We start from the raw sequence: 12243 nt of genomic DNA, 5'->3' as shown, positions 1-12243 counted from the left end.
CGTATTGGCCTCGATGTGGGCAGCCCCCTTTCTAAATCTTCTTTCGCAAAGCCAAGCCATGATGATGTATGCCGTATACAACCCTGAGATTTGCCTTCCCACAGACAGCCATGTAACAAAGAAAACCATTGAACCTTTTCAAAGCAAAATATCAAACATAGAAACATGGAAAACCTACAGCACAATACAGGCCCTTCAGCCCACAAAGTCGTGCCAAATATGTCCCTACCTTAGAAATTACTAGGGTTACCCACAGCCCTCTATTTTTCTAAGTTCCACGTACCTACCCAAAAGTCGCTTAAAAGACCCTATCATATCCGCCTCCACCACCGTTGCCGGCAACCTATTCCACACACTCACCACTCTCTGTGTAAAAAAACTTACCCCTAACATCTCCTCTGTACCTACTCCCCAGCACCTTAAACCTGTGTCCTCTTGTGGCAACCATTCCAGCCCTGGGAAAAAGCCTCTGACTATCCACACGATCAATGTCTCTCATCATATTATGCACCTCTAACCCCCAATGCATTAAAAAAAGAACAAAACGTGCAAACCGCAAAAAAGAGCGGAACACACAGAATATAAAACATCAAACCACTAAGTATTCAAAGCACTGCTGGAATAGACAATAGACAATAGGTACAGGAGTAGGCCATTCGGCCCTTTGAGCCAGCACCACCATTCACTGTGATCATGGCTGGTCATCCACAGTCAGTATCAAGTTCCTGCCTTATCCCCATAGTCTTTGATTCCGCTATCTTTAAGAGCTCTATCCATCTCTTTCTTGAAAAGCATCCAGACAATTGGCCTCCACTGCCTTCTGGGGCAGAGCATTCCACATATCCACCACTCTCTGGGTGAAAAGGTTTTTCCTCAACTCTGTTCTAAATGGCCTACCCCTTATTCTTAAACTGTGGCTTCTGATTCTGGACTCCCCCAACATCAGGAACATGCTTCCTGCCTCCAGCGTATCCAATCCCTTAATAATCATATGTTTCAATCAAATCCCCTCTCATCCTTCTAAATTCCAGAGTATACAAGCCCAGTCGCTCCAATCTTTGTTCCGTTTCAGCTCAGTTCATTTCAGTCTAGCGCTGCGTTGTTCACAGACCACCCCGATCAAAAGCATACAAAGTAACAACACAAAAAGGAGCAAGCAGAAACACATGCTAACCTGAGCTGCAGGGTCCAATCCACAAACCACGTCGATTAAACCTTGCCCAAGACCCAGGATTCTGGTCCCATCCTCTGGCAACAGCAAGCAAGAGTGAAATAGAAGGTGAGAGACCGGACCCGTCACTCTTAGGCAGATGACACTGAACACTCGCTCACCTTCCGCTCTCATCCTTGTCAGTATCAATCTTCCTCGTCGCTTTAATCTGTGAGAAATGGAGTCGATCTTGAATTTCATTCACATATACTGTAGATAGAAAATCACAGACAGCATCTGCAGTTTCCTGTCTCTACATAGAAATTTCTTCTTTCAGAAGGTGGTGAATCTCTGGTTGAGCAGATGGTGAAAACTGGATCATTAAAAGAATCTAAAGTATTGTCATACTTTGCACGATTCCTCACCTTTTCCTGTCTCTATAAACTCTATACACTCAGATTTCTCTGTGCTTCCTCTTTTCTTAACATGCCCCTCTTCAGGTTTATTTAAACTCTTCTTTAGTAGATCCACCTTCAGTTGATTAGGCCCAGCAGTCTGAGCTTCCCTCCTCAAGTTTCTCTGCTCTACATGTTACCCTTTAAGACATTCATCAAAAATTGTCTTTCTTTTACGGCGGGTTGGAGATAGGCCTCTACCAAAAGAGATGCAAGGCGCTCCTTCCCTCCACTAGCCTGCAGGTCACCTTTGGGCAAGGTGTTGCACCTGTTTAGCCTCCCGATCAGGGTCATGTGAAGCCATGGGATCAGGTGGTGGATGGTCATATGAGCAGCTGGTGCATATCACAAGTCCTGGTTATGCGACCACTGACGCTAAGCAGATAATATCTGGAGAACATTGATACTGGTTGGGCCACGCATCCTGTAAAGTTACTGCCCAAAAGAAAGCAACGGCAAACCACTTCTCTAGAAGAAGTTGCCAAGAACAATCATGATCATGGAGACCATGATCGACTACATCATATGACAGGGCACACAATGATAATGACGAATGTTTCTTTAAATGGCAAATTGGATCCAAAATTGATTCAGGTCTATGTAGCAGAAGTAAAGGTAGACATTTGTTTTTGCAAATGGAAGGCTGTATCCAGTGGGAAATTGTAGGGCTCATGATCTAAAGTTTTACTTATTTTTGTATGAAATTACTTGAAAATTTTCATACTTTAAAAATACTGTAAAATACAAGTTGTTGTAAAGCTTCAATCACTATTTGGGGTAGCACTGTAGCATAGCGTTTGTTACTATTGCTGTTCAGTCGTTTTTTTTTAGTTGAGTCCGAGTCTTCATGACCTCATGGACCATAGGGTCCATAGGGTTTTCATGGCAAGATATGGAAGTAGATTGCCAGGCCTTTCTTCCTGACCAGGTTGGAACCCAGCTGGGTTCGAACTCAAGACCATCTGCCTTGAAGACCAGTGCTGATGCCACTACACCACCAGCCAGCCCAGCGTAGCTGGTTAGCGTAATGCTATTACAGCGCTGGTGACAAGGGTTCAATTTCACTGCTGTAAGAAGTTTGTACAATCTCCCTGTGAAGGCGTGTCTTTCCTCTGATCTCCTCCCACATTCTAAAGACATACAGGCTAGTAGGTTAATTGGTCACATGGGTGGCACGCACTCTTTGTGTCAGAATGGTTTGTTACTATGCAGTAATAATGAAATAAAAGTAAATAAATGGGTTGAATTAGAATCCTAGTAGAGTTGGGACAAGGATTACAGTGCATTCATTGAAGAAGATTTGTCATCTGGAAAGGCAAAACCTTGTACTAGAATGTTTTGGTGAAGGAATCATAAATTCTATACTATGTTTCCTATAATTCCTTGTGCAGCCAGCATTTCTTCTAATTGCTATTCAAGCTCATAGGCCCAAAGGGGTCAAGTATGTCTGATAGAATGCAGATAAAAGTAAGATGTATTATCTTAATTGCTTGATACAGTATACAAAATAAACATGTTTGAGATTCCCAGTTATTAATCTGTGCTACAATACGCATATCGAATGAATACCCAGTACAACAAGGTTCTTTAACCATTCAATTTACAATTGTACTCAGAACATCTTGTTCCTTCAAAACTTCACGGCATTGCAGTAATGACTTCTAAACAATGCAAAATGTGTCAATTATATTGTTTATTCACAGTCTACAAAAGAGATCCTTGTGCTCAAATCTGCAACTGTCTGACACAGGTAGCAGAAAGACAAGAAATTAAACATGAGTGCTGGAGGAACTCAGCAAGTCAGGCAGCTTCTGTGGAGGAGAATATAGTCCACATTTCCCTTCCTTTGGCACCCTTCATTTCCTCCACTGATGAAGATTCTCGGCCCGAAACATTGACTGTTTGTTCCCCTCCACAGATGTTGCCCGACTTGCTGAGTTCCTCCACATTTTCTGTGTTTTTCTCTGGATTTCCACCATCCGTAGAATCTCTTGGGTTTAAGAAATTGAGTGCAGAAAGCTGGGGGGGGGGGGGAGGTAAAGGTGTGTTTGATGCTAGGATCCCTTCAGAAATGGCGGAAGTCATGGAGGATGATGTTTTGGACGTGGAGGCTCATGGGGTGATAGGTAGAGGACAAGAGGAATGGAAAGATTGGGTGAGTGTGGATGTTTGGGAAATGGAGGAGATGCAGGTGAGGGCAGCATCAATGGTGGAGGAAGGGAAACCCTGTTCTTTGAAGGAGGAGGACATCTTTTACATCCTGGAAAGGAAAGCTGCATCCTGAGAACAGATGCGGCAGAGTCAAAGCAACTGAGAAAAAGGAATAGCATTTTCACAGGAGACAGGGTGGGAAGATTTATAGTCAAGATAATTGTGGGAATTGGTAGATTTATAAAGAATGTCAGTCGACAGTTCGTCTCCAGAGATGGCAACATAGAGATCGAGAAAGGGGACAGAGGTGTCAGAAATGGACCAGGTGAATTTAAGGGCAGGGTGGAAGCTAGAGGCAATCTAGAGAAATTACATGAAATTCATGCAAGGGTGAGATGCACTAAAGGGCTGTATTAGTGTATGATGGGGCTGGGAAAAACACGGGCCTGGTGTGAAATGCAGAAAAACACTGCTGGGGGGACGCAGTGGGTCTGGTCAACTGAAGAGGGAAGTGGACAGTTGATGTTTTAGGTTGAGACAGTTTCATCTAGAAGATTGGGTCAAAAATCTACCATCTTTGGTATGAAACTGTTCTGGAAAACATCGAGCTAAAGAAAGATCAGGAAGATCATTAGTATGACGGAGATATTGAGTGTAGAAGGGAGTATTATCTTTGCAGTGTTCAGGAGGGAAGTATTCCTTGGAGCACGTCAGGATGACAAGGTCTACGGCAGAGGACAACAGACATATACGTGCCCATACAACGTGGCAAGTGCCAACCTGCGCAAAGCATGTGCTACTAGGCGCAAGAATGAATGATTTGTGCAATAATGAGTCAGCTGCACCTTTCCTCATTCCCTGTCACTGCCCACTGTTGAACTTGATTGCCCACGAGGTCATTACCCGCGCATCATCCATGTCAGTGCGGGAAGAAGATCAACTCCTCGAGCTTGCAAATGACGGCGGGCTGAAAGTATGTTTGACATAACGTCTCTGCGGGCATTCTGGATCAAAGTCAAGGCTAAGCATCCTGAGATAGCCACGAAAGCACTGAAAACGTTGCTTCCATTTCCAACATATCTCTGCAATGAATGCAACGAAAACTAAACTGCAGAATAGACTGGACATAAGGAACCCCCTTCGATATCACTGTCTCCCATCACACCTCGATGGCACTGTCTTGTTGCAGGGAAACAAGCCCAGGGCTCCCACTGATTCAGCGATATTGGTGTGTTGCAATGATTTTATATGTTCATACAGGGAAAATATGTGCTGTGTGTTTAATATCCAAACGTTACTTAAAATGTCATGATGCTATTGACATATAAGTGACTTATAATTGACTTATCACTATATTCATGCGCTGTGTTACGTAAAACCTAAAATAACACTAACATATAGTAAAAGCAGGAATGATATGATAAATACACAGCCTATATAAAGTTGAAATAATGTATGTACAGTGTAGTTTCACTGAACAGAATTGCCAAAAACAATTTGTAGAAAAAAATGGCATGTACACGCATGCACACATAGGTGTCCGCGCAAGGCTCCATGGTCATGGTAGTCTTTCTTGAGGTAACACAACGTATTTGACTGCTACTCTTGTCCATTGGCAACCCTCCCCCCCACTGGTCGGTCGGTCCGCAAGAATATTGTAAATATTAAACCAGTCCGCAGTACAAAAAAGGTTGGGGACCCCTGATCTACTTGGACAGTATGCAGATGAAGGGTCCCAACCTAAAACACTGACTACCTATGTCCCTCCATTGATGCTGGCTGACTTGCTGAGTTTCTCCTGGACATTGTTTTTTGCTCTAGATTCCAGCATCAGCAACCTTTTATCTCCCCATACGATTAAAGAATACAATAGTTGTTTGCAGATTGTTTTAGTGTATTTATCAAGTGAATTACTCAGCCACATAATTTGTGAAGGGAAACTGACCCCAGCCTTTAAACGGTCCACAACACCAGCCAACACATCTCGGCACAAAAATCGACACTCAACATCACCAGACAGCCATCTAATCATTGCCAAAGCAACCCCTTGCAGATGAATTCACCAGTGCTGAGTGTGTGGCTTTAGGCTAACTTAGCAGGGGGATGGGAATCAGCACACAGCATTGGAAAGAAGAAATAACGTCAACAAAGGTACTAGAGAAAGAAAAAGTAGAGTATTAGAAGGTAAGAGACTAAGCTACAAGATAAGATCTAAGAGTATGAATGTATAAGGGCAAAGCTTGATAAATAAGACTAGAATATTCAAATAGCCCACACTGCAAAGTAGAACATCACTGGGCACTAAACATTCCTGGAAACAATCTGAGAGGCCTCTGTTGGTTAGGATCAACCAAGATTGTTGCTTCCTAGCTGTCTGAATAAACAAACCTGGGCAGTACAATATGAAAAGCAAGCTGCTGCCCATGTAGCAAACTTCTCTCTGCACATCTGATGAATCTAAAGGAAAGGCAATACAGTTTGACACCAGCAGTGTTGCAGGAGTTGCCAGTCAGCATTGAACTCAACATAGGATTCCAGCCTTAAGGACTCCAGCGCCGAATTTTTCCCTTAGGGTTTACTCCCGAAGCCTTCTCCAGGAGTGGGTACAGTCACTAAGCAGAGGAAGTTTGAAGATTAGAGTTTTCCTTCTCCCAGATGAGCTGCCAACGAGAGCTGCCAAGCTCGATCTGCCCGAAGCAATTGGGTTTAAAGCACCAGTAACCTGCCTTTGCCCCTTCTCCTGTCAGTAGAAATGGTTCTGCTGGGCTTAGTAGCTAAGCCACATGTGAAGGCCAGGAGCTCGACTTGGTTGTCAGAGGCTATTTGAGTCACACACCAATGGTTCTGCTGGGCTTAGTAGCTAAGCCACATGTGAAGGCCAGGAGCTCGACTTGGTTGTCAGAGGCTATTTGAGTCACACACCATTGGCAGCATTTAATGGGTAGTGGGAGCTTGTCCCCATTACCACCCCCCCCCCCCCCGGCTATAACAACATTAAGGAACCAATAAGTTTGGGAAAGATCAGGAATGAAAGGAAGGACTGAATAATAATAAATGAATCTGAATCTGACTGGGTGTGTTAATATTAAGGAGAATACTTCCATGTTTCAGAAGGAGTGTTTCCTGAGGAATCAGGGAGACAATCTAGTTGCATACAGTTAAGAAATATTAAAAGTGTTTTCTATAGGCCATTATTCAGTAAGAAGATATGGAGGTTGGTTTTTGGGGAATTTACTAGAGCTGCAAGAACTATAAAGCAGTGATAATGGATATTCAATGATCCTAATACAGATATAGCATGATAATATTGTAAAAAGCAAAGAAGGGGGAAGTATTTCTTAAGTGCATTCAGAAACACTTTCTTCTAGACCAGCAAGGAAAGAGCCTTTGCTGGATATTGATCCACCTCAGAACAAGTGAATCAAATTTGGTAGGGGAGCACTTATGGAACAGTTGTCAGAATTTAAGATTTAAATTAAATTTGGGTAAGGTTGAAGATAGAGGGCCTCGATGAAGGGTTTGCAATTTCAAACCTTTACTCTGTTTTTCCATAGATGCTGCTTCATCTGGTGAGTATTTCCAGCACTTTCTCATTTTATTTCAGATTTCCAGTATCTGCAATGTTTTGATATTCATAAACTTTAGATTAGCTGTTAAAGAGTACAAGGATAATCTGGACTGAGAGTGCTTCATTGAAGAAGAGCCAATTTTCAGATAGGTAAACTGGCATCAAAAATTGGCAGGCAAAGATACAATAGAAGGAAGGTCACCCACTAAAGAGGAAATAATTTGGGTGTGGTCTAGCTACATTCTCACCTGGGAAAAGGATTGAGCAACCAAAGCCAGGACACCCCTCTGACCAAAGGATATGCAGAGTAAGGTAAAATGGAAAGAGGGATTTCAGATTTATTTATTTATCACATGGACATCATAATTTAGAGTGAAATGCGTTGCTTGCATTAACAGCCGACATAACGGTGTGCTGGGGCAACCCGCGCCAACAGAGCATGCCCACAATGTTCAACAGAACAACACAGGCAGCAACAACAAAAACAAACCAAAACACCGGCAGCAAAACAAGCCCCTTGCCCACCCTCACACACAGATGAACCTCCAACCCAGGACAGGCTGCCTCGGGGCTCTGACCTCCAGGCACTCAGACGTGCTGACACCGGGACCTAAAGACTTGGGGGCTTCAACCCTCAGACAAATTCCAAATGGCCAATGATAAGTTTCAGAACACATGGGAATCAAGCCAAATACAAGAAAGTAAAGTCAGAAAAGCCTAAAAATAAGGACAAAAAAAAAGGGACATGACAGTTTACCACAAGTAACATATAAAGAAATCAGAAAGTCCTTTGTGACTATTCAAGTAACAAATAGTTAATTTGAGGAGGTGCAGGGCCTGTCAGAATAAGGAATTCTTTGCGAGAAGGCTGAGAACATTTCAAAGCTATTGCCATGCATCTGTTTTTTCAGAGATTCTGCCAAAATCAAACAGTGTGTTAAGATAGGCTGAAAATTGATATTCTAAAAAGGAAAAATGAGTGGGTTGGGTGGACCAAAGGTATATTAGTCACCAGGTCCAGATGGGGAGGAACTGGCCATTATACTGTAATCTCCATAGAAATGATCGATTAAAAAAATCTGAAGTAACTTCACTTCATTAATTGGTGTTTGCTCAAGTGACAGAAGAGACCGGCAGATGCTGGAATCTGGAGCAATGAACAATCCGCTGGAGGAACTCTGTGCTCGTGGCAGGTTTCAATCTGGAATGTCAACAGTTCCTTTCCCCTTACAGATGTTGCTCAACCTGATAGCAACTTGGTAACAGATGTCGCTGAGTTCCTCCACCAGATTCTTTCTTGCCTGAGTGACCGTCATTATCAGTTCAAGCTGCTTCTTCAGGTGAAACTGATAAGGTTGCAGTTGCTGCGTTTATGCTTACACCTTTTTTGAAAATATCTGTATACCTACACTAAATGGTATGAAGTACCTGCCTACACAATCCTTTCAAGCAGTGAGTCGCAGGTTTCAACCACTTTCTATGTGAAATCTTCCTCAAATCTCTTCTAAATCTTCTTACCTTCAAAGTTCAAAGTAAATTTATGCCCTTGGGACTTATTTTCTTGCCAGTATTTTCAACGGCTGAGCCTCAGCAATCTCTTCCCTTGCCTCCAACAGCAGCCTAAGATTTATCTCAACAGGCCCTTAGATTTATTCACTTTTAAGCACCTCCTTTCTGCTGGTAATTTATACTATGATTACAGCACAAAATGCTGGAGGAACTCAACTGGTCAGACAGCATCTACGGAGGATAATGAATGGTCAATGTTTCCGGCCTGGACCCTTCATCAGTATTTATAAGTACATTATTTTGTAGTAATGCCCCGTTATTTGAGACTCTCCTACTAGTGGAAACATCTCGGATTTCTATCCTGTCATGTTCCCTTAGGATCTTATATGTTTAATTAAGTTCATCCTCACTTCTTTTAAACTCCAAGGAAAACAAACCTGAACCAATTAGTCCCTCTTGGTAGAACATGAATTAATTTTGATAGGTACATGGACAGGATGGGATATAGAAGGCTATGGTTTGGATGCTGGTTGATGGGACTAGGCAAATTAATAGTTTGGCATGGACTAGATGGGCTGAAAGGCCTGCATCTGTACTGTCATGTTCTATGACTTCTATTCCATAACTCCTATTATTTTCTGTATCAGCTGATAAAGGAAAACATTAGCCTCTTAATCAGCTGACTGTGCTGCTACTTTTAATACGCTGTCAATATACAGCCAAGGCTCCTTTGTTCCACCAAATCTCTCACTATCCATCTTCGAATTCTGACTTCTATCCCCTTCCTTTCTAGTCCTGATGAAGGGTCCCGGCCCACAATGTCAACTGTTTATTCCCCTCTCCCCCTCAATATTTGCTACTTGCTGAGTTCCTCTCACAGTTTGTGTATAATGCTCAAGATTTCCAGCATCTGCAGAATCTCTTTGTGTTTATTTTGCATTGCCGGCCTTGTTGTACCTCAGACTTTTCTGGACTGAATTCCATTGCCACTTTTATGCACAACTGATGAGTCGTCCATTGCTATCTCTAATTAATACTTTCTTTCACACCTTAAACCACATGGTTATATTTTTGTGTATGACTGCAAACTTTCCTATTGTGCCACTTATATTTAATTTTAAATTATTAATATACATTACAACTAGGCTAGGAGTAGGCAGTATCACTCAGCTATTTGGTTCTTGAACCAACCAAAACAACCATAATGACAATTTTGAACACCAAGTACTAAATGGATTTTGTTTTTTTTTCTCTAATTGTGTTCTTTCCTGTAAAATTTATGTTATGTTTGACTTATATGTTTCTTCTAAATTCTGTTATAAGATGCTATGTGACTTTGATGCCGCTGTAAGTTTTCATAACCCCTGTGCATTCATGTACTTGTGCATTATGACAATAAACTTGACTTTGACTTTGGCAACCTTCATGAGCCCTGCAATATCCAATCTGGATACAGCCTTCCAGTTACAAAAACACCTGTCAACCATTATCCTTGTAACCTAGCATTGAGCCAGTTTTGTATTCCATTTGTCACATCTGAATTGCTTGGGCTCTTACTTTATTGGCTAGCATGTCATCTGGAACCTTGTCAAAAATATCCATGCAGGCTACATCAAATGCACTGAACCCATCAATACTCCTTGCTACCTCTTCAGGAAATTCAATCAAGGAGTACAGCATGAAAGCTAGCCCTTCGGCCCATCTAGTCCATGCCAAAATCATTTAAACTGATCAATCAGGTGATCAGACACTGTATTTTCTTAGCACATACAAATGGACTGTCTGTAATTATTTTGTGCCTTTCTAACCAACAGGTTATTCTGCAATGGATTTGAATAGTTGTTCCACCCCTAAAACTAAATTTAACAAACTGGCCTGCAAATACTTACAATATTGCTTGCTCTGCTCTTAAATAACTGTCCTCGGATTGTACGTTTGTATTTCATCACTTCTGCAACCAAGGATTGGAAATACTGGTGATGCTGCTATGATTTCTCTCTTGCTTCTTTTAACAGCTTGGGAAATATTTCGTCCGGTCCTCATGATTTACCCATCCTTGTAAACATGAAACACTATCCCAACTCTCTTAGTCCCCATTGTATCCAATATTTCCCATACCACATTCCTAACAATAATGACACAACACTGTTCTAGTGCCAGCAAATTGGGTTCAATTCCCTCCGCTGTCTGCAAGGAGTCTATACGCTCCCTTTGATTACATGGGTTCCCTCTGGGTTCTCGGAGTTCCTCCCTCGTTCCAAAGACAATAGAAGTTTAATCAGTCACATGGGTATAATTGGGCGGCGCATGCTTGTTGGGTCCGAAGAGCCAGTAACTGTGCTAAATCTCAAAATAAAATAAAAATGACATGTGGAGGTAGCCAGCAATATTAGTCAAAAGTCTTACCGATTTTCTCTTATTTTCACACATGGCCTATTTTTGTAGATCCTTAATGGGCTCTCAACTTCTTTAGAACTTTTTGATATTCCTTGCCACTATTTTTGTCCTTTCCCTCCAGTTTCTCTTTTAATTTCATTGCTATACTTTCTATATTCCGCTCAACTTGAAGTATTGAGCTCCTGACGTCTAAATGTGAGCTTTCGTTTTATCCTTACCTTCTCCTTCATGCACTTTGGCATCTGAGAAATTGAGAGTTGTCCTCCAAACTTTTTTCTTCACAGGGCTCGAGTCCTCTGAATCTCCTTAAATGCCTTCCATTGTAGTAAGAGTCATTTACCTACAAACAATTGTATTCAAAATTTCAAAGTTTAGATTTCAAAATAAATTTATTATCAAAGTACATATGTATTACAATACTACCTTGGGATTCATTTTCTTGTAGGCATTTACAGCAAAAAAAAATACAATAAAAGTTATGAAATACTATTCATTGACAGAGAAAGACAGACAAACAACCAACGTACAAATGCAGACAAACTATGCAAAAAAAAATTGAGAACATGGGTTGTAAAGAATCCTTGAAATGGAATCTGTAGTTATAGAATCAGTTCAGAGCGGTGATTGAAATTAACCATACTGGTTCAGGAGCCCGATGGCTGTACTTTGATAAGTGTTCCAGACTTGAGAAAAATCTGAGTCAGGCTTACTTTACAACTACTTTCAACCTGGAAGTACAACTTCTGTTAAGTTTTTTTTGCTAAATATTTTGAGTAAATTGAAGTATGCTACAGTGAAATTTGTAAATATTGTCAAAATCTTGGTTTGGATGAAGTTCAGATTGTACTCCAAACAATGCTATTGCAACCAGAATAAATAAAAGCAAAATATACAGCGCTAAGCATGTCAGGCAGCATGTGTGGAAAGGGCAATAGTTTAACAAGTTTCACTGAGAAAGAGGGAAGAACAAATTAGCTTAACGTTGTAGATAAATCGGATAGGCCAAGGCGACA

General features: G+C 41.5%; 1 long non-coding RNA gene across 2 annotated transcripts in view; it reads right to left on the bottom strand.

The window, feature by feature from the left end:
- The window catches only part of LOC140212312 (uncharacterized), a 73926-nt gene extending 62361 nt beyond the window's left edge, over positions 1-11565 (bottom strand). For both annotated transcript variants that reach the window (XR_011889691.1, XR_011889690.1), the window contains exons 1-2: positions 11449-11565; positions 1175-1379 (exon numbers count right to left, since the gene is read on the bottom strand). This is a non-coding gene — a long non-coding RNA (uncharacterized lncRNA). The remainder of the gene's footprint in view (positions 1-1174; positions 1380-11448) is intronic.
- Between the last annotated feature and the right edge of the window lie 678 nt (positions 11566-12243).

The sequence above is a fragment of the Mobula birostris genome, chromosome 19, assembly GCF_030028105.1.
Source record: "Mobula birostris isolate sMobBir1 chromosome 19, sMobBir1.hap1, whole genome shotgun sequence".
In the NCBI taxonomy this organism is placed as follows: domain Eukaryota; kingdom Metazoa; phylum Chordata; class Chondrichthyes; order Myliobatiformes; family Myliobatidae; genus Mobula; species Mobula birostris.
This window is presented reverse-complemented; position numbering and strand designations above follow the sequence as displayed.